Source organism: Pantherophis guttatus, chromosome 2, assembly GCF_059756535.1.
Source record: "Pantherophis guttatus breed Tessera chromosome 2, ASM5975653v1, whole genome shotgun sequence".
In the NCBI taxonomy this organism is placed as follows: domain Eukaryota; kingdom Metazoa; phylum Chordata; class Lepidosauria; order Squamata; family Colubridae; genus Pantherophis; species Pantherophis guttatus.
This window is the reverse complement of record NC_142064.1, coordinates 292,521,874-292,543,317: the sequence shown is the minus strand read 5'-3', so window position 1 is coordinate 292,543,317 and position 21,444 is coordinate 292,521,874. Positions and strand designations below refer to the sequence as shown.

The 21,444-nt window shown below is 51.2% G+C and overlaps 1 protein-coding gene and 1 pseudogene across 2 annotated transcripts in view; both read left to right on the top strand.

Moving 5' to 3' along the window:
* The window catches only part of LOC148116184 (H-2 class II histocompatibility antigen, E-S beta chain-like), a 93,431-nt gene that overhangs the window by 10,003 nt on the left and 61,984 nt on the right, over positions 1-21,444 (top strand). The gene's annotated exons all lie outside the window — the stretch shown is intronic.
* Positions 1,386-17,023, top strand: LOC148116188 (rano class II histocompatibility antigen, A beta chain pseudogene; annotated as a pseudogene). Its single transcript, XR_015732838.1, has 3 exons — positions 1,386-1,665; positions 14,194-14,307; positions 16,881-17,023. The product of XR_015732838.1 is annotated as a rano class II histocompatibility antigen, A beta chain pseudogene (transcript).

Sequence of the window (21,444 nt, the reverse complement as noted above, 5' to 3'; positions counted from 1 at the left end):
AGTTGGAGCATTTGCTGAAGGAGGAGATCCAGATCCCAGATCCCCTCTGGATCCCTTCCCCACTCCCTGCCCCCCTCATCCAGGGCAGAAGCTTCCCTCGGGGAGTCAGAGGGACCCCTCCCCACCTCCTTCCCCAGGAATGGCCGGTTCCTGCGGCTGGGAAGGAGGCCGGCTGGGTGCAGGCAGAGCCTGGTCTGGGGTGGGTCTCCCTCTGAATCCCCCCAAAGCCCCCCCAGGAAGGATCCTCGAGAGAGATCATGAGATCCCCCAAAACCTCTTCTGCCCTTCCTGCTCTGAAGGGGGGATCCAGGGTCTCTCATCTTCAATGGGGGAGAAACTTTTCCTTCAGGGGATTCTGGCAGTTATGGGGAGCAAAGGGCTGCCCCCCCCCCCATTGGGCTCCTTTGCCCTTTCCTTCAAAATACCTCTTTCGATTGATGATGCCCAAAATTGGGGGGTTTTGCAGCCACATCACATTTTGCACATTTTCCCCTGAAATCTTCTGCTGATTTTTTTATTTATTTCTGCATCTTGTGGATCCTAAAGGGAGAAAAGGGAAAGTGGAAGGAGAAATTTTCTCTCTCCAAATAAAACTTTTTGAAAAGTGACTGAAACACCGAAGAAAATTGGGACAAAGATCTTCTCTTCTCTTCTCTTCTCTTCTCTTCTCTTCTCTTCTCTTCTCTTCTCTTCTCTTCTCTTCTCTTCTCTTCTCTTCTCTTCTCTTGGCAAGCGTGGTTGATCACCTTCAGGGCTGCCCAGAGGCATTTGGCTCCGTCCTCTCTCCTCTCCTCTATAACCTCCGCATGAAGCCGCTGGGTGAGGCCATCCGTCACCAGGGCTGGAGGTCTCCTCCGTCTGCTGATGTTCTAAGGTTTCATCTCCACCTCTGGGGACCCAGGAGATGCTGAGGCTGCCCCCTCGAGGGTCCTGGAGGCTGTGGGGGGAGGGGCTGAGTGGGGGATTAGGGGCTTCGGCTGAACCCTGGAAAGGCCAAAGGGCTTTGGGTGTTGGGAGCCCCAAGATGGGGGACTTTAACCAACTTCCTTCTGGGTGGAGCTGCATTGTCCCAGAGACCCATTTGGCAATTCTGGAGATTCTCCTGGACTCCCGGAGAGCAGGGGGCAGTCACGGCTAGGAGAGGGTCTGTAAGGCTTTGGGTTAGTTGTGGCCACCTAGGAAAATAAATTTAATAAATAACTAAGTTTACTAAACAAACAAACAAACAAATGTTGTGGTATTACACCTAATTAAAAATCTGGTTTCATTTTCAACGAGATCCCAAGAATCATCCGACTCGTGCTGCATCTGACCTTCCCGTCTTCTGCGTCGTTTCTTTCCTGTTGTGTCTCTCATGTGGCTCCTTCTCCTCCTTCCCTCCAGCCAAGCCCACCGTCTCCATCTCCCCCACCAAGATGGACCCCTCTTCCCCCAACACCATCCTCCTCTGCACTGCGACAGGCTTTTACCCCGTGGAGATCGAGGTCCAGTGGCTGAAGAACGGGCGGCTGGAGGAGGAGGGCGTGGCCTTTGGGGAGGAGCTCCAGAACGGAGACTGGACCTACCAGCTCCAGGTGATGCTGGAGACCCAGCCCCAACGTGGGGACATCTACACTTGCAAGGTGGGGCATGCCAGCCTGGAGGCCCCCATCACTGTCCAGTGGGGTAAGAGCCCCTCCCCTCCCCTTTCTTCCCTCCTGGTCTGGGAACCCCATCGTGCCCTGAGAAGGGAGAAAGACCCATCCCATGGGGGGGGAGCTGGAATGGAGCCTCCTGGCGGAAGGTGGGCCTGATCCTCCTGCTCAGGTGAGGCTCCTTCTCCTTCCCCAGAGCCCCGTTCCTCCAGCTCTGCCAGGAGCAAACTCTGGACGGGGATCATGGGGGCCGTGATAGGAGTGGCCTTCCTGGCTGTGGGGCTCTTCTCCTACCTGAAGAGCAAGAAAGGTGAGTCTGGGGGGCTGGAGGAGAGGTTGTGGGGAGGGGACCCTCTAGGGGAGGCCTCTCCTCAAGCTTAGCAGGTGGCCAAGAGGGGCCCCTTGAGGAATATTTATGGGAACTTCTGTTCTTGGAGGGGCTATAAGTGAAGATCACACAACCTATTATGGGCTATCAATGGGGAGGGGTCCCGCTGAGCCCTCCAGCCCATGAAGGGTCCTGATTGGGTCTTTTTCTCCTTCCAGCAATTCCCATCCAACCTCCTGCAGGTGAGTTTCTCCTCTTCCCCCTCATCTCAACCCCTCCTAAGAGTTATAGGTGGCTTTTAAAATTCTTTAATTGTTCCTTTAAAAAAAAAAAAAAACTTGCATGAACAATATCTCCTTGTTGTGAATAGAGCAGTTTTTTTGGATTTTGGGCAACGTTTCTTTACAGAGATCTGAAAAAGTATTGCAATCAAAAACAAAAGCACACACAAATGCTAAAATCTTGCCCAGAATTTTTCCAAGTTTTGGGAAATTGCCAAAGGGAAGGGAAGGGAAGGGAAGGGGGGGTCCATTCCTTCCCATTCCTCCCTTGGGGAGGGAGCATCCCAGGTTTAAATTCCCCAACGCATTTTGTAAGCAACCCACCCATTCTGTTAGGCCACGCCCACCCAGTCACATTAACAACCCCCCCCACCAAGCCACACCCACAGAACCGGTAGTAACAAATTTTACATTTCACCCCTACTATGCACTGCGGTATTGTAGGTCACTTCAGCAAATGGCAGGAGATCTGCCCAGCTAAACTGCTGATAATTATCAGAGCATCTCAGGTATTGTTCTATCATTGCATTCGCTCGTTCTCTACCTCCGTTCGTCCTCGGGTGGAAGGGGGAGCTAAGTCCTTGAGATGAACCTGTCAACTTAATGAACTCCCTCCAAAACTTGGCTCTGAACTTCACACTCCCCCTCCGGTCCGAGAGGATCCTTCTTGGCTCCCCATACAGACTCCTGTGGGTTCATTAGTTGGAACCTGGACAGGCTCTTCTTCCTGACCCCCCCTTCTCCTTGTGAGAATTCCCACGATTTCTGGCCAAGTGAGCCCAGGCTCCCCCCTTTGCTGCCACCCCCATCGTAGCCCCATCTTCTCTCTTCATATGAAGCATCCCAGCCTTTTCCTCCCTGAAATGGGCGGATTCTCTCTCTATGTGTCACTGCCTGTCAACCACCCCCCTGCAGTGTGGGTCTGCCTTGGGGGTGGGGGATGAAAGGGAAGAAGAATATATTATTTACAGGAAAAGTGTTTTTTTTATATTCTGATTTTCTTCCCCATCTCTTTTTCTACAGCACTCATGAATTAATCCTGCTCTCCGATGCAAAAGCATATTTTTTATTTAACAGCTGAAGACTCTTTGTCCTGTTTGCAACCTGTGAGAAATGGAGGCTGAAGGTGGCAGTTTGGGGGGAGGAGGAGAATGGCAGCCTGGACCTTCTCCTGCTGAGACACACATATACACACCAGCTTCCTTTTAGGGCCTCTCTTTCTTGTGAGGGAGGGGTGGAGACCATCTAGACTGTCCCCAGGGATGCTAGGTGGACCTGTCACTCCAGACCCCTCAACTCTCCTGGCTTTGAACCCACAGCAGCTTCATCCACATTATTCTTCCTCCCACTCACTTCCCTTCCCTTCGCTTTGCTATAAAAGAATAAACTTCAGATGTAAGAAAACCCTGGAATCCTCCCTTCCTTCCTCTTCCTCCTCTTCCTTTTTGCTGCCCCCGCAGGAGGCTCCTCCCTCCGCTGCCTCTGGATCCACCATCCAGGCTGCTTTTGGTCCGAAGCCAGAACTGGTTCAGGAGGAGGGTGGGCAGATCCAGGGAGGCGAAGGGGCAGGACCCCCCTTTCTGCTCAGAGGCCCCCTTGCTCTGCTTCCCCTCAAGCCCCCTTTGGAGGAGCAGAATGGCAGCAGGCACGGACCTCCCTGAGCATTTGTGGGGAGAAATTGTGGGGGCACCCGAGACTCCCCTACATTCACCCAGCCATTTCAGCCATTTCTCTCCTTCACAACTGGAGGGTCCTGCCCCATTTTGGCACCCAATGGCTCCCTCCCTCTTTGGGGCTCAGATTCCAATGGTATAGAGTCTCCTGCTCGATGGTATAAATGGTGGAAGTTTGAGCAGGAGGTTGGACTAGATGACCTCCAAGGAATCCATCTGAAGCCGTTCCTGGTGCAGAAGACATTGCCACGGAGGGGAAGACCTGCTCTCTGGGAAAAAGGGGGGGAGTTCAATGGGGCAGCCCTAAGTGGAAGACCCCTCCCTTCTCCCCATCACCTCTAGATGCCCCTAGACAGCCCTCCAACTGAGCCTCGGTCTCTCCAGAGGTCATCCAGACTGACTTTGCAGGACTCCAGTGGCCTCCATCACCGAGGCAGAATTTCCCCCTCCCCTTCCTCATCTGGGGTCTTGGGGCCACCACAGGAAAAATAGGTCGGAGTGTGATTGTAGGAATTGTCTGAAATTGCCTGAGAAGATTTGGGCTCCTTTGAGCAATGCCTCCCCTTGCAAGACAGTGTGCAAGAACCTGGAGAAGGGACAACACCAAATGTACCAATGGCAGGGGAGGAAAATTAGACCGGACCTCCTTAAGAAAAAAAGAAAGTCTTGTGTTGATTCATTGTTTAGGGGAACTGAAACAGCCGTTTCTAAGACGGACAATCAAACTAAGGGGGTTGGTTGTTTCCCAGGAGCAGCTATCAAAGACGTGACTGAGGGGCTTACAGAAATAATGAAGCCCACAGATTCTTATCCCTTTTTCCTCTTTCATGCTGGGAGGAATGAAAAAGTCCCTGGAAACGATGCCAAGAGACTCGGAGCAGGTGGGCAAGGGAGCCAAAGAGTTGGGGGCACAGGGGGATTTCTCTTATGTTCTCCCAATAAAGGGAACCATCCAAGGAGGGAAGTCAAGCCTGGCTTACGGGATGGTTCTCTTGAGGGAAATTGGGATTCTTGGACCATGGTCCACAACACCCACATAGGGGGCTTCTGGCAGGGGATGAGCTGCCCCTCACAAGAACCCAGAAGGTCGGCTTTGGACACCAACCGGCTCGCCTCATCCGAAGGGCTTGAAAGTGAGACCGAAGTGGGAGGGAGACAAAGTTTGAGAAGCAAATTCCAAGCTCAAATCTCAGGGGAATCAACCGAATGGAAAGAAAGAAGGGAAACTCGGAGACAGAGCAGGAGATGTAGAAAGCAAATATGGGGTCAGTCAAAGAGGGACACAGATGCCTCTGCACGGATGCTCAAAGTACGAGGAATAAACGGGGTGAAGGTGGAGCCCAAAGGCAGGTGTGACATTGTTGCAATCACCGAAACTTCGTGGGATGAAACCAACAAATGGAAGGTGCAACTGAAGAGGTTTAATGTGGAGTATTCAGGCAGCAGCTGTCCAAAGGAAGTGGGAGACATGGACACAAACTTGTTATTTCATATCCATATAAACGTATTTAACATTCACGGCAGAGAAAAGAGTCAGGAACATCCTGAGGTAAATCTCAAACAGTGCAGAGAAGAAAAAGGTGGGAAAAAAGGGAAACGCCCCCTTTGCACCCAAAGCAACCAATCAGAGTGCAGATCACTTCATATAGGAGCCCCGCCTTCACTCGACTACAACGGTGTGTTCTGGACCATTGTGCATTTTCCTCTTCCAGCTCTCAACATTTAATATCTTCAAATTTAAAGTGCTCTAAAGAAACAGACCTAATAAAAGAGGAGGTGGAGTTGCACTACGTATAAAAAAAAGAACCACACCGCCATAGAAACCCAACAGAAGAAAGACGAAAACCTCCTTCAATGCATTTGGGTTACTATAAAAGGGGAGAAAAGAAAGATGGAGCCATGGGGGAATATTCGGAGCCTCCCAACCAACCAGAGGAAACAGATGAAGTTTCCGTTAATTAGCGAAGGCCTGTAGGAAGCTCCCCCCAAGAGTCATGGGGGGCTTGGACTCCCCTGACTTCACCTGGGAGGCAGGTTCTGCGCCTGGTGGAAGATTTTTTATTTATTTATTTATTTATTAAATTTTTATACCGCCCCCTCTCCCGAAGGACTCGAGGCAGTGAACAGCCAAAATTAAAAAACATACAATATAAACATTAAAATACTATAAAAACAAAATTAAATTTAAATTGGCTTCCCCCAATATAAAACCCCTTACCCATAAAATTCAACAATTAAAAGATTTTTAACCCAGCCCGGCTTGCTGAAATAAAAAAGTCTTCAGGGCCCGGCGGAAGGTACGGGGGTCCAGGATCAGTCGTATCCCTGGGGGTAGTTGATTCCAGAGGGCGGGTGCCCCCACAGAGAAGGCTCTTCCGCAGGGGGTCGCCAGCCGACATTGCCTGACCGACGGCACCCTGAGGAGGCCCTCTCTGTGGGAGCGTATTGGCCGGTGGGAGGTTATCGGAGGCAGAAGGTGGTCTCGTAAATAACCAGGCCCTAAGCCATGGAGCGCTTTGAAGATGAGAACCAATACCTTGAAGCACACCCAGAAGACCACCGGAAGCCAATGCAGCTCGCGCAGGAGAGGTGTCACGTGGGAGCGTCATGTCGCCCCCATAAGTACCCGCGCGGCCGCATTCTGCACCAGTTAGAGCCTCCGAGTGCTCCTCAAGGGGAGCCTCATGTAGAGAGCGTTGCAGTAGTCCAGGCGGGAAGTGACGAGGGCATGAGTGACCGTGATCAGAGAAGATGAAAGACGTTCCTGGGAAACCCAGCAGACCAGAGGCCGCCTTGGAAGCAGCCCCCCCTCCTTTCCCCCCATACGGGGCCTTTGCCACCAGGGGAGGGGAGACCCTGGACGGGGCCTTCTCCAACCCCCGGGGAGCCTTGAAGGCCGCCCCTCCCCCTCCTCCTGGCTCCTCCGATCCTCTCTCTGGGAGGCTCCGGTCAGCAGGGAAGCCTTTAAGGTTCATCAGAGAGGACCCAGGAGAGAACTAGGGAGGCTGTGGCCGGCAGAAGCCATGGAGGCTCTACGAGGAGATATTCTCTCTTCAAAAATAAAAAATATTTTAAAAAGAAGGAATATTAGGCAAAGAGTCACTTTTTTTAGTGCCATTGTAACTTTGAAAAGTCACTAAATGAAGTTATAAGTCAGGGCCTCCTTTCTTCAATGGGCTTTAAGTGATGGAGAAAAGGATCAGAGAACTATAATGAGGTTGTGGGGAAGGGCCCCTTCAGCCACTTCCAATGGGGCAGAGGACCTTGTGGCTGCCCCACCTGCAGACTCAGCCATGGGGCGGAGGAGGAGGAGGGGAGTCCCTGATGGAGAATGGAGGCTTGTTGCCTGCTGGATCCTGGCCAGGTCCTCAGTTCCGCTTCGGAGGAGCCCAAAGCTTCAGGCTGGGGAAGCGAAGCCCAAATTCCTCTGCAGCTCTTGGGGGCTGGAGAAGGAAGGGCTGCTCTGTGTGTGTGTATTTGTGTGTGTGTTTAAGAGAGAACTTGGAGAAGAGCACAATATTTGGGGGATTGGAAGCATGAAAGGGGCCCAGAGGTTCTGCCTGGGTCAGGTGAGGGAGGGAGGCCCCACAGAGGCTGCCTGGATCTGGGGCTGACTGTGTGTGAGTGGCTGTGTCAGATACACAACTGTGGGGCAGATGCTGGGGGGGACCTGGCTCTGGGCTGCTGAGGCTGGTGCTGGGCCAGGGGGGAGTTTGACCCCTCCAGCCCCCCATCCCTGGAAAGGACCCAGGCCACCTCTGGACCCCCAAAGCTCTTGAAACAGGATCCGGAATTCAGGATCTCTCTAAGCCGCCTTTGCGTAACTGAGCAGAACCTGAATCTCCTGCAAAGACTAGAAAAAAATGTTTTCTATGGATGAAGTGAAAGAGGAGAAGAAGAAACAGAAGTTCTCCTTTTGGGATAGTTTGGGGGGGGGGGGAGATTTCCAGACTGTGATGGTGAAAAGGCCGTAATCCTATAGTGGAGGAAATAGGATCCCTGAAGTCCCCAGGATTTCTATTAAAATTCCAGGTTATTCTATAAATTATAAATTTATTCTTCGGTTTAATATACTGTCCCTCCATCCATCCTTCCTAAATAATCCTGAAATCTTTTCCAAGGAAGAAAATCCACTCAGATCCTCTGACACATCATATCCGTGGATATGGATTTTCTTCTCCTTCTTTTGGGAAAATGTTTCCTCCAACTCCCCTCCAGAAGAACTAAATTCATCTCAGAGGCTGATTCTTAGGACTTGGGAGTCCCAGGACTGATTCCTTTCCCCCTAAAATCCCCTTTTCTCTCAGGATCCCTGCAGGCAAAACGTTGAGTTCCCTGGCAAAGAACAAAAGGGAGGAATGGAGAATCTGCTCCTTCCTAATATAAAATGTTTCTGAGATTTATGGAGCTTAAAGGTTTATTTCAAATCACGGCAGAGATTTGGAAAGGAGGGAAAAGCTGCATTTATGTGGAGACGATATTTCTCTTCAAAAGACGTTTTGTACAAACACACGTACAAAAGTTGGAGGGAATTAAGGACAAAACGCCCTCAAAATTTCCAGGGAGGAAAAAGTGCCTTGAGGGCCCTTTGGCTGAGAATTGGGGGGGGGGGGGGACGGACGGAGGAAGAGCCACTGCTCAGACGGGGGGGTGGACTCCCTGAATTCTGGGCTTGGGCCGGAAGAGAAGGGGGGGATGGAGGGTCTTGGCTGGCCTCTGGGTGGGGGGGAAAGTCAACTTGCGACCCTTCCTGGAGGGGAAGACCACTCCTGTCCTTGGAATCTCCCTCGCTCACTTGGGATCCCACAAGATCCGGCTGGATTAGGAGGGATCCCTGCAGATCCCCTCCGCCTCTTCCTGCGTGGACTGTCAGCTGAGGGTTTTCCTGGCTTCCCTTCGGATTGGGGGGAGCGTGTGACCCCCAAGTCCTGGCTGGCTGTGGGGCTGCCCCTCCCCCCTTGTCATCCTGGGCAGCTGCTGGGGGGTCCCTCCTCCCCTTCTGAGCCCCGAAGGACCCCTCGAGCTCTGGATCCACTTTGCCCTCCTGGACTCTCCGCAGCTCCAGCTTAGGCTCCTTCTGGGCACTGTGGGAACTCAGAGGGCATCTAGTCCACCCTCCAGTCCAGGCGCCCAGAGAAAGGGAGAGTGGAGGAGAATCTTGGGGGGGGGGGAGGAGGGCAAAAGGAAGGGAGATTCTCCCCCGGAGCTGGCATGAAAGACCCCCCAGATTGCAGCCCCCCAAGACTGAAGGGATTCCCTTCCCCCACTTTCTCCGCTTCTCTCTCTGCGCAGAACTCTCTCCTGCATCGGGCGAAGTCGAGGGAGGCTCTGCCCGGAGACCGATGACGCTGCACAAGGGAGGATTCCCATTGGTCCTCCTGCTCTTTCTGGACTCTTCCCTCTTCCGAAGTCCTAGGAAAACTCCTCCCCCCCTCCAGACCCTCCGATTCCTCCTCTGGGGCTGGGAGCGTCTTTCTCCCCCCTTTGGGGCGCTTGTGGGGAGCCTCCATGGCTTTGGCTGGGCTCCCCCTGATGCTGCTGCTGGGGGCGCTGGCCCGGATCCCCGGGAGCGAAGGGGGGGAGGAGACCCCCGGTAAGGAGGAGGCTGGGCGGGGGAGGAGGGGGCTGGGAAGGGGGAAGGAAGCCGATGGGTCTCCGGAGCCTCCCCCAGCCTCCATCTCTGCGTGGTCTCCTCCCCCTTCCTCCCCACAGCCCCTCCCCCCAGGAGGACGGAGAGGGACCCTAATCCTAACCCTTCCCCCATGTAGCCAGGTGGGGGTCGCAGCCTCTCCTGTGCCTGGGTGGGAGGGGGCTGCAGGGAAAGAGGGAGGGGAGGAAAAGCGAAAGAGGGAAACTGAGGCATTTTCAGCCCTGAATCCCCAGAAGGGAAAAAAGGCATTTGAGCAAAAGTCTTTTGGCTTCTTCAGAAACTTCACTTTTTCTCCTGAATCTCAACTTTGAGGTCAGGCAAGAGGGGGGCTTCGGGCCCTTCCTGGGGAGCCCCTGAATTTGGGGAGGAGGCCAGGAACTTCCATAATCCCCCTGGAGGGGAGGGGGAAGGGAGGGAGAAGGAGAGGGCAGGAGGCCCTCCCTTTGAGAGGCTGTTTTTGGGGAGGGGGAGAGGAATCAGGAGTCCCTGAAAGGGAGGGAGCTGGGCTGAAGATATGGGGGAAGAAGAAAGGGGGGGACCCTGGGAGAGTCGGTCTAGATGTCCTCATTGTGCCCCCTCCCCAGATCCCCTCCCAAAGGAAGAGAGAATGGGGGGGATGGACCTTACTTTCCCTCCAGCCCCTCCCCCCCCCAATTCCTGCCTGTTTGGATCCAACCTTCCCTGCAGAGAGGAGATCTGGCCGACCAGTTGAGCTTCTGCCTGTCTTTTCCCACCCCTCCCCCTCTTCCCTCCCCTCCCCCCTCCAGACCCCCCAGGAAGCCTCCCTTCCTCTCTGGGACTGAGAGAGATCCCGTTCCCTCCTCCAGGGGGCGTCTTCCGCCAGTCTCTCCAAGGAAGGTCCCCTGCCACCCTCCCCCTTCCCGCGTAGACCCCCCCTCCTCTCCCAGCGGCTTTCTTCCTTCTCCTCCCCGCAGCCCATTTCCTGCTCCAGTGGAAGCACGGGTGCCGCTTCCTCAACAGGACGCAGCGGGTGAGGTTCCTGGACCGATACATCTACGACCGGCAGGAGTTCGCCCACTTCGACAGCGACCTCGGGAAGTTCGTGGCCGTCACAGAGTTTGGGAAGGGGGATGTGGACAGGTGGAACAGGGATGAGCAGCTCCTGCAGTACAAGAAGGCCCAAGTGGATTCCTTCTGCCGACGGGCCTACAAGGTGGGCAGCTACCAGGCGCCCAAGGCGGAGCGCACGATTGGCCGGAGAGGTGAGTCTGAGGGGGAGGGAGGGAGGGAGGGGGGCTCTTCCCTGGGAGGGGGAGGCCAGGACCCCCCCCCCTCATTTCCTTTCATTCCTTTCGATTCTCCCTGATGGAGGTTTTGCTCCTCATTTATTTATTTATTTATTCTGCACTCTCAGATGGACAAAATCTTCTTCCCAGGCTCCAAACTCTCCTCCTGCCCGGAATCTGGAATCCCTTCGATCCATTTCCCATCCACCCCCAACAAAATCCATCCAAATATTGTTTTTTTCCGGTGGGAGGGGAATCCAACCAGGTCTCTCTCTCTCTCTCTCTCTCTCTCTCTCTCTGTCTCTCTCTCTCTCTCTGTCTCTCTCTCTCTCTCTCCTGCTCAATGCAGGCAGTCCTCCACTTAACAACAGTTCGTTTAGTTGAAAGTTACAGCAGCAGTGAAAACAAATGACTTCTGACCCTTTTTCACACTTACGACCGTTGCAGCCTCCCCAGGGTCACGTGATCCAAATCCAGATACTTGGCAACTGACTTATACTTGTGACAGTCACAGCGTCCCGGAGTCACGTGATCTCCTTTTGCGACCTTCCGATAAGCAAAGTCCGTGGGAAGCTGGATTCACTTAACAACCCTGCTACTCATTTAACAACTGCAGTGATTCAGTTAATGACTGTGGCAAGAAAGGTCGTAACATGGGGCAACATTCATTGAACAAACGTCTCACTTAGCAACAGAAATCTTGGGCCCAATTGTGGTCATAAGTCGAGGACTCCCTGTATCTACATATATATTTCTCTCTATCCCTGATTCATTTCTATCCTATTCAGGGACCTCCCGTCTCCCTCCCTCTTCCCACCCAGAAGCCCCTCCCTCTCTTCCTCTGCTCCAGAAATGCTGTTTTGGGCACTTTGGGATAAAACCTTATTTTTTACCTAAAATAAAAAAAAAAAGAATTGGTGGACTCTTTTTCCCCTGTTGACCCCTTTCTATGGATCTTCTGCTTTTTTTTCATCTTTCTTCATTCAGAGTCATTTCCAGTCCTGCAGCTTTTAAATCCAATAAGGAAACAGATGAGTAACGGAAGCAGCCTAGAATTTGTAATCATGATTCAATGCTTAAACCGAGATCTAAAACCCCCAATAACAGGAATCCTGATCGCTTCCGTTCTTCCTTCCTGGGGAGGCTCCTGATTTGGGGGGGAGAATCCAAAAACACCCACAAGCCTTAAAACTGAATTTGGGGTCACAAGAAAGAAATTGGGCCTCCATTCAGCCCTGAAGCCTCAGATTCTTTCCTTCTCTCTTCCAGATTCCTTCAATGTTGCCTACATTTCTTTTTCTCCTTTTATTTCTTTGTCTAATAAAAATCTTCTATATTTCTATCCACTGATGGGGTTTCAGAGGCCAAAAGCATTGCGCAAATCAAGGATTTTAGCTGCCCTTGTTGCCATTCGGCCTTTCCAGGGAAATTATATTCCTTTTATTAGAATCAGAGAAGTCTTGAAAGCATCATCACTTAAGAACTGGTTAAGTTTAACTCCAGAGATTCTCCAAAAATAACATCTCACCATAGAATCTAATGAGATCTTTCTTCCATAAGAGGAAAACCTCCAGATCCTAAGAGAGAAAAGCCTCTTGGAGCATTTGCTCCTTCCGGAAATCATTGAATGTTTTAGGGGAACCAAAAGAGATTTTGCTCTCCACATATTCATAGTCTGGAGGCAAAACTCATTTTCACTCCTAAATTCTTCCCTGCAAACCTGGGAGGATTTTCAGCTGCCACATAAGATGCATTTGGAAATGTTTTTCCTACCAAAGAGGATATTTTCATGGAGATAATAATATTCAGCTGTGTTGTGTCCCTTGGTAGGTATTTAAAAGGGAAAAAAAAAACTTTTTCTGATCCAATTAAAATCCAGCAACTCCCATCTGGCCAAATTGGAACCCCAAAATCTTCACACGGCAGTCTTGTAAATAAGGAGGTTTGGGATGGGCTATAAAAATAAACATGGAAAAATACCAAATTGAAGCTTTAAAATCTGATCCTTCCATTTTCTTGCTAAAAGACTTTTTTTCTCATCCAAAATTTGCATTTCCTGTTTTTTTTAAAAAAAGCCATTTTCAGTTTGTAAAGCCTCTGCCTTCTTTTAGCAATTCCACAAAGGCCTTTAATGTCCCAAGAGGCAAATGGGATTTTCCTGAGAAAAGAAAACAACTCACACCTGAAATGTTGCTATTTGTCTGCGTGGAAACCTGACCAGATCCCAGGTTGGAATTACAAAGAACCATTTAAAAATGGGTTCTTCTTAAGCATTATAGAATTTACTGTTAATAAGAAAATCCCTCAAGAGAAAAAAAAAATGGTTAGCAAAGGACTCTGGGCTGGAATGGATCTATTGTCAACTCTCTTGGGGGGCTCATCCAGACTAACCCCCCCCCATTAATCCATCCAAGAGTTGTGCCAGTTGGAGCATTTGCTGAAGGAGGAGATCAAGATCCCAGACTTTGGGTTAGTTGTGACCACTTTGGCAAATAAATTTAATAAATAACTAAGTTTACTAAGCAAACAAACAAATAAATGTTGTGGTATTACACCTAATTAAAAGTGTGGTTTCATTTTCAACGAGATCCCAAGAATCATCCGACTCGTGCTGCATCTGTCCTTCCTGTTTTCTGCGTTATTTATTTCCATGTCCACCACATCTGGCAGAAGGTTCCTTCCACCTCTGGGCGTTTCCAGCATTTATCCCTGTCAGACATGCCTATTTGGGGAATTCTTTTTGGAGACTGTAATTGGTCCCAATCAGGAAGGATTTAACGTTTTTCCCTCTTTCAGGATCCCTTTTAATTTCTTGCTGCAATTTACTTTGGAAGATGACTTAAAACACAGTATATTTTCAGGAGTGAAAAGGGATCTTGGCCTGAACTAACCAACTTGGTCTTCCATTCTGGGCCCTGTTGTGTCTCTCATGTGGCTCATTCTCCTCCTTCCCTCCAGCCAAGCCCACCGTCTCCATCTCCCCCACCAAGATGGAGCCCTCTTCCCCCAACACCATCCTCCTCTGCACCGCGACCGGCTTTTACCCGGTGGAGATCGAGGTCCAGTGGCTGAAGAACGGGCGGCCAGAGGAGGAGGGCGTGGCCTTTGGGGAGGAGCTCCAGAACGGAGACTGGACCTACCAGCTCCAGGTGATGCTGGAGACCCAGCCCCAACGGGGGGATGTCTACACTTGCAAGGTGGGGCATGCCAGCCTGGAGGCCCCCATCACCATCCAGTGGGGTAAGCCCCTCCCTCCCCTCCCTCTCTTCCTGCCCTGAGAAGGGGGAGAAACCCACCCCATGGGGGAGATGGAATGGACCCTCCTGGGGGAAGGTGGGCTTGATCCTCCTGCTCAGGTGAGGCTCCTTCTCCTTCCCCAGAGCCCCGTTCCTCCAGCTCTGCCAGGAGCAAACTCTGGACGGGGATCATGGGAGCCGTGATAGGAGTGGCCTTCCTGGCTGCGGGGCTCTTCTCCTACCTGAAGAGCAAGAAAGGTGAGTCTGGGGGGCTGGAGGAGAGGTGGTGTGGAGGGGACCCTCTAGGGGAGGCCTCTCATCAAGCTTAGCAGGTGGCCAGGAGGGGCCCCTGGAGGAATATTTGTGGGAACTTCTGTTCCTCAAGCGGTTATTAAGTGAAGATCCTGCAAACTATTATGGGCTATCAAAGGGGATAGGGACACCCCACCAGTCCTCCAGCCCATAAAGGTTTCTGATTGAGTCTTTTTCACTTTCCAGCAATTCCCATCCAACCTCCTGCAGGTGAGTTTCTCCTCTTCCCCCTTATCTGAACCCCTCCTACAAGTTATTGGTGGTTTTTACATTTCCTTAATTGTTCCTTAAAAAAAACATACCTGGACAATATCTCCTTGCTGTAGATACAGCAGATTTTTGATTTTTGGCAGCTTTTCCTTACAGAACTCTGAAAAAAGTATTGCAATCAAAAACAAAACACACCCAAATGCTAAAATCTTGCCCAAAATTTTTTCAAGTTTTGGGAAATTGCAAAAGGGAAGGGAAGGTGGGGGGCATTCCTTCCCATTCCTCCCTTGGGGAGGGAGCACCCCAGGTTTAGATTCCCCCACGGATTTTGTAAGCACCCCACCCATTCTGTTAGGGTCACTGTGGAAGGGGGTTCCCGAGGATATTCAGCGGACAAATTCCACCCCTGTGGCTATTTTAGAAGGGGTGAATCCCGTGCTACTATGCACTGTGATATTGTAGGCCACTTCAGCAAATGGCAGGAGATCTGCCCAGCTAAACTGCTGATAATTAACATAGCATCTCAGGTATTGTTCTATCATTGCGTTCGCTCGTTCTGCAGCTCCGTTCGTCCTCGGGTGGGAGGTGGAGGTGAGTCCTTGAGATGACGCTATCAACTTAATGAACTCCCTCCAAAACTTCGCCCTGAACTGCACCCCACCCTCCGGTCCGAGAGGATCCTTCTTGGCACCCCATACAGACTCCTTTGGGTTCATTAGTTGGAACCTGGACAGGCTCTTCTTCCTGACACCCCCCCTTCTCCTTGTGAGAATTCACACAATTTCTGGCCAAGTGAGCCCAGGCTCCCCTCTTTGCTGCCACCCCCACCGTAGCCCCATCTTCTTTCTTCATATGAAGCATCCCAGCCTTTTCCTCCCTGAAATGGGCGGATTCTCTCTCTATGTGTCCCTGCCTGTCAACCACCCCCCTGCAGTGTGGGTCTGCCTTGGGGGTGGGGGATGAAAGGGAAGAATAATTTATTATTTACAGTAAAAGTGTCTCTTTATATTCTGATTTTCTTCCCCATCTCTTTTTCTACAGCACTCATGAATTAATCCTGCTCTCTGATGCAAAAGCATATTTTTTATTTAACAGCTGAAGACTCTTTGTCCTGTTTGCAACCTGTGAGAAATGGAGGCTGAAGGTGGCAGTTTGTGGGGAGGAGGAGAATGGCAGCCTGGACCTTCTCCTGCTGAGACACACACACACCCCAGCTTCCTTTCAGGGCCTCTCTTCCTTGTGAGGGAGGGGTGGAGACCATCTAGACTGTCCCCAGGGATGCTAGGTGGACCTGTCACTCCAGACCCCTCAACTCTCCAGGCTTTGAACCCACAGCAGCTTCATCTACATTATTCTTCCTCCCACTCACTTCCCTTCCCTTCGCTTTGCTATAAAAGAATAAACTTCAGATGTAAGAAAACCCTGGAATCCTTCCTTCCTCTTCCTCCTCTTCCTTTTTGCTGCCCCCGCAGGAGGCTCCTCCCTCCGCTGCCTCTGGATCCACCATACCGGCTACTTTTGGTCTGAAGCCAGAACTGGTTCAGGAGGAGGGTGGGCAGATCCAGGGAGGAGAAGGGGCAGGACCCCCCTTTCTGCTCAGAGGCCCCCTTGCTCTGCTTCCCCTCAAGCCCCCTTTGGAGGAGCAGAATGGCAGCAGGCACGGTCCTCCCTGAGTATTTGTGGCGAGAAATTGTGGGGGCACCCGAGGCTCCCCTACATTTATCCAGCCATTTCAGCCATTTCTCTCCTTCACAACTGGAGGCTCCTGCCCCATTTTGCCACCCAATGGCTCCCTCCCTCTTTGGGGCTCAGATTCGAATGGTATTGAGTCTCCTGCTTGATGGTATAAATGGTGTAGGCCCGAGCAGAAGGTTGGACTAGATGACCTCCAAGGAATCCATCTCAATCACCGAGGCAGAATTTCCCCCTCCCCTTCCTCATCTGGGGTCTTGGGGCCACCAGGGGAAAAATAGGTCGGAGTGTGATTGTAGGAATTGTCTGAAGAAGATTTGGGCTCCTTTGAGCAATGCCTCCCCTTGCGAGACAGTGTGCAAGAACCTGGAGAAGGGACAACACCAAATGTACCAATGGCAGGGGGGAAAAATGAGACCGGACCTCCTTAAGAAAAAAAGAAAGTCTTGTGTTGATTCATTGTTTAGGGGAAGTGAAACAGCCGTTTCTAAGACGGACAATCAAACTAAGGTGGTTGGTTGTTTCCCAGGAGCAACTATCAAAGATGTGACTGAGGGGCTTACAGAAATAATGAAGCCCACAGAGTATTGTCCCTTTTTCCTCTTTCATGCTGGGAGGAATGAAAAAGTCCCTGGAAACGATGCCAAGAGACTCGGAGCAGGTGGGCAAGGGAGCCAAAGAGTTGGGGGCACAGGGGAATTTCGCTTCCACTCTCCCAATAAAGGGAACCATCCAAGGAGGGAAGTCAACTCTGGCTTAGGGGATGGTTCTCTTGAGGGAAATTGGGATTCTTGGACCATGGTCCACAACACCCACATGGGGGGCTTCTGGCAGGGGATGAGCTGCCCCTCAGAAGAACCGAGAAGGTCGGCTTTGGACACCAACCGGCTCTCCTCATCCGAAGGGCTTGAAAGTGAGACCGAAGGGAGAAGGAGACAAAGATTTAGAAGCAAATTCCAAGCTCAAATCTCAGGGGAATCAACCAAATGGAGAGAAAGAAGGGAAACTCGGAGACAGAGCAGGAGATGTAGAAAGCAAATATGGGGTCAGTCAAAGAGGGACTCAGATGCTTCTGCACGGATGTTCATAGTACGAGGAATAAACGGGGTGAAGGTGGAGCCCAAAGGCAGGTGTGACATTGTTGCAATCACCAAAACTTCATGGGATGAAACCCAAAATTGGAAGGTGCAACTAAAGAGATTTAATGCGGAGGAATCAGGCAGCAGCTGTCCAAAGGAAGTGGGAGACACGGACACAAACTTGTAGTTTTATGTAAATAAATGTATTTCACATCTACATTCACAGCAGACAAGATAGTCAGGAATGCAGGGAGATTGTGAGGTAAATCTCAAACAGCATTCTGAGCCCATGGAAGAAAAAGGCGGGAAAAAGGGAAACTCCCCCTTTCCACCCACAGCAACCAATCAGAGCGCAGATCACCTCATACAGGAGCCTGCACGCACTCAGCCACAACGGTGTGTTCTGGACCATTGTGCATTTCCCTCTTTCAGCTCTCAACATTTAATATCTTCACATTTAAAGTGCTCCAAAGAAACAGACCCCATAAAAGAGGAGGTGGAGTTGCACTATGTATATATAAAAAATAAACTGATCTAGAAACACAACAGAAGAAAGAAAAACCTCCTTCAATGCATTTGGGTTGAGATAAAAGGAGGGAAAAGAGGGATGGGGGAATATTCTGAGCCTCCCAACCAACCAGAGGAAACGGAGGAACTTTCTGTTACTTAGCCGAGGCCCGGAGGAAGCTCCCCGCAAGAGTCATGGGGGGCTTGGACTCCCCCGGCCTCACCTGGGAGGCAGGTTCTGCACCTGGTGGAAGAGGAAAGAGGCTCCTGGGAAACCCAGCAGACCAGAGGCTGCCTTGAAAGCAGCCCCCCCTCCTTTCCCCCCATACGGGGCCTTGGCCACCAGGGGAGGGGAGACCCTGGACGGGGCCTTCTCCAACCCCCTCCCCCTCCCCCTCCTCCTCCTGGCCCCTCCGATCCTCTCTCTGGGAGGCTCTGGTCAGCAGAGAAGCCTTCAAGGTTCATCAGAGAGGACCCAGGAGAGAACTAGGGAGACTGTGGCCGGCAGAAGCCGTGGAGGCTCTACGAGGAGATTGCTTCAAGGGCAGAAATTGGAAGGTATTTAAAGAGGCTGCAACGAATGGAAAACACACTGATGAGAACGAATAAGCTTCTACTGTCTCTGCTTATATTCAAAATAATAAGGTTATCCATTCATCCATCCATCAAATCTCTCTCTCTCATCTTCTCTCTCACATTTATGTAGCCCCTCATCTCACAACAAGTGACTCTGTGTCACATACAACAAAAATAAAAACAGGTATTTACATGAAAGTATTAAAAAACATTCAAAGCAATAAAAAATACTTCCAATGGGGCAGAGGACCTTGTGGCTGCCCCACCTGCAGACTCAGCCATGGGGCGGAGGAGGAGGAGGAGGGGAGTCCCTGAGGGAGAATGGAGGCTTGTTGTCTGCTGGATCCTGGCCAGGTCCTCAGTTCCGCTTCGGAGGAGCCCAGAGCTTCAGGCTGGGGAAGCGAAGCCCAAGCGCCTCTGCAGCTCTTGGGGGCTGGAGAAGGAAGGGCTGCTCTCTGTGTGTGTGTGTGTGTGTGTGTGTGTGTGTGTGTGTGTAAGAGAGAACTTGGAGAAGAGCACAATATTTGGGGGGGGGGAAGCATGAAAGGGGCCCAGAGTTTCTGCCTGGGTCAGGTGAGGGAGGGAGGCCCCACGGAGGCTGCCTGGATCTGGGGCTGACTGTGTGTGAGTGGCTGTGTCCAGATACACAACTGTGGGGCAGATGCTGGGGGGGACCTGGCTCTGGGCTGCTGAGGCTGGTGCTGGGCCAGGGGGGAGTTTGACCCCTCCAGCCCCCCCATCCCTGGAAAGGACCCAGTCCACCTCTGGACCCCCAAAGCTCTTGAAACAGGATCCGGAATTCAGGATCTCTCTAAGCCGCCTTTGCGTAACTCACAGGAACCTGAATCTCCCCCAAAGACTAGAAAAAAATGTTTTCTATGGATGAAGTGAAAGAGGAGAAGAAGAAACAGAAGGTTTCCTTTTGGGATAGTTTGGGGGGGGGAGATTTCCAGACTGTGATGGTTAAAAGGCCGTAATCCTATAGTGGAGAAAATAGGATCCCTGAAGTCCCCAGGATTTCTATTAAAATTCCAGGTTATTCTATAAATTATAAATTTATTCTTCGGTTTAATATACTGTCCCTCCATCCATCCTTTTCCTTTTACAAGGAAGAAAATCCGCTCAGATCCTCTGACACATCATATCTGTGGATATGGATTTTCTTCTTCGTCTTTTGAGAAAATGTTTCCTCCAACTCCCCTCCAGAAGAACTAAATTCATCTCAGAGGCTGATTCCACCTGGAATTGTGAGGGGAGGAGGGGGGGCTGCATCCCTGGAGGCCACGGGGTTGGACTAGAAGATCTCTAAGGTCCCTTCCAGCCTTTGAGTCTCCCCATTGGCCCTCCCCCACAGCCTTCCACCCACCCACCCCCTCCTGCTTGTGGGGGGAGGGGAAGAAAACCTGGGACTGTCCATAAAAGAGGAAGCAGCCGGAGACCCTCCAGACTCTGGGCTGAACCCCCGACAGGCTCCGCTCCAGCAGTCCTTCAGGGGGAGATTCTTCCCCCCCCTTCTGATTCACCCCCCCCCATTGAGCTCAACAGCAGCCATTCTGGAACCCAAACCGACCTAAACCCCACAGCGCTGGGGGTCAGGCCTCCCCTCCGGCAGTCCCTGTGCCAGGAAGGAAGGGGGTCAAAGGTCAGAGGCTTCCCTGGGGGTTTCACCTGGGGGCCAGGAAATGTGGGGAAGGGTCAGTGTGTGTGCGTGTGTGTGTGCGTGTCCACAGTCACCAGCTCATCCCCACCCCCTGCAGAGTCCAGGTGCTGCTGGGGGCTCCCTCCCTCCCCCCAAATTGAGCCTGGCTCCTCTTTGCCCTTCTGGAGTCTCTGCAGCCCCAGCCTGGATTCCCCCTGGGCACTGCGGGAACTCAAAGGGCATCTAGTCCACCAGGCAGACTCTGCCCACAGCCAGGAGTTTGATCCTGACGGTGCTCAGGGCTCGGCTCAAACTTCTCTTCTTCCGAGGTGGGTAAAAGGAGGAGCCAGATTGTTGGGGGGAGAGGCTGACTCTGTCAAGCGCTTAGAGAGGGCTGTAAAAGCAGCGTATAAAGCGGTGTATAAGTCGAAGGGCTGAGGCTCTCTAGGGAAGATCCTGAGGGCCGAGGCGAGGGGGGTTTCCTGCCTGTTTCTAGGCCCTGCCAGAGTTGGTGTCTTTCCCTCCTGGATGGAGCCTCGATTGGAGTTCTGGTTTCCTGCCTTCCTCTTTGTCTGGTGCTGATCCCTGCTTATCCGTTGGCTCTTGGAGGGGAGGCGTCTCTTTTTCTTCCCTTCCGAGCTTTATTATTGTCTTTTTCCAATGGTGTGATCGAAATCTGATTTATCTCTCTGGGTCTGTTGAAAACCAGAGTTTTTCCTTTCGGGATTCCTGGACAAGGAACTTGAAATATAAATTTATGACTTTATTACTGCACCTCCTGACTGCAGCAAGAATTCCTTATATGCAAAAATGGAAAGAAACCTCCATCCCCAGAATGGAGGAAGTGATGGAATGAAAAATGTGGCAGAAATGGCAAAATAAACTTTTTGAGCAGAGGAAAGAAGAGATTTCCAGCTGGTTTTCTACCTGGAAGCCACTTCTGGACTTTGTGCTTGAGGCAGGAAAAAAAGGAAATCTGGAATTTTGGGATTTACTGATTAAGTTAAGTTGTTGTTATAGAAATGGTTAATATTTACTTAGAAAAGAAATAAAAACCGAGGGTACAATTTCACTTTCTATTTTATTGTGCTGGGAAGAAGTTTTTTTCCTCTCTTTTTTCCTTTTGCCCTTTATCCCCCACTTCTCCTTTGCCTTCCTTTCCCTTCCCCATTTCCCTAAGACTTTTATTTTCTCTTTCACGCCCTTATAATCTTCATGGAGCATCATAAAAAGGAGCCTTTTGTTTTAGGGGCCTTCCTGTCCCACAGCCAAAATAGGCAAATCTCATCACGATCTGCACAATCAGATGGCAAAAAAAAAGCAGAGGAGAAACGGCCGAACTTATTTATTTATTTATTTATTAATCAAATTTCTATACCG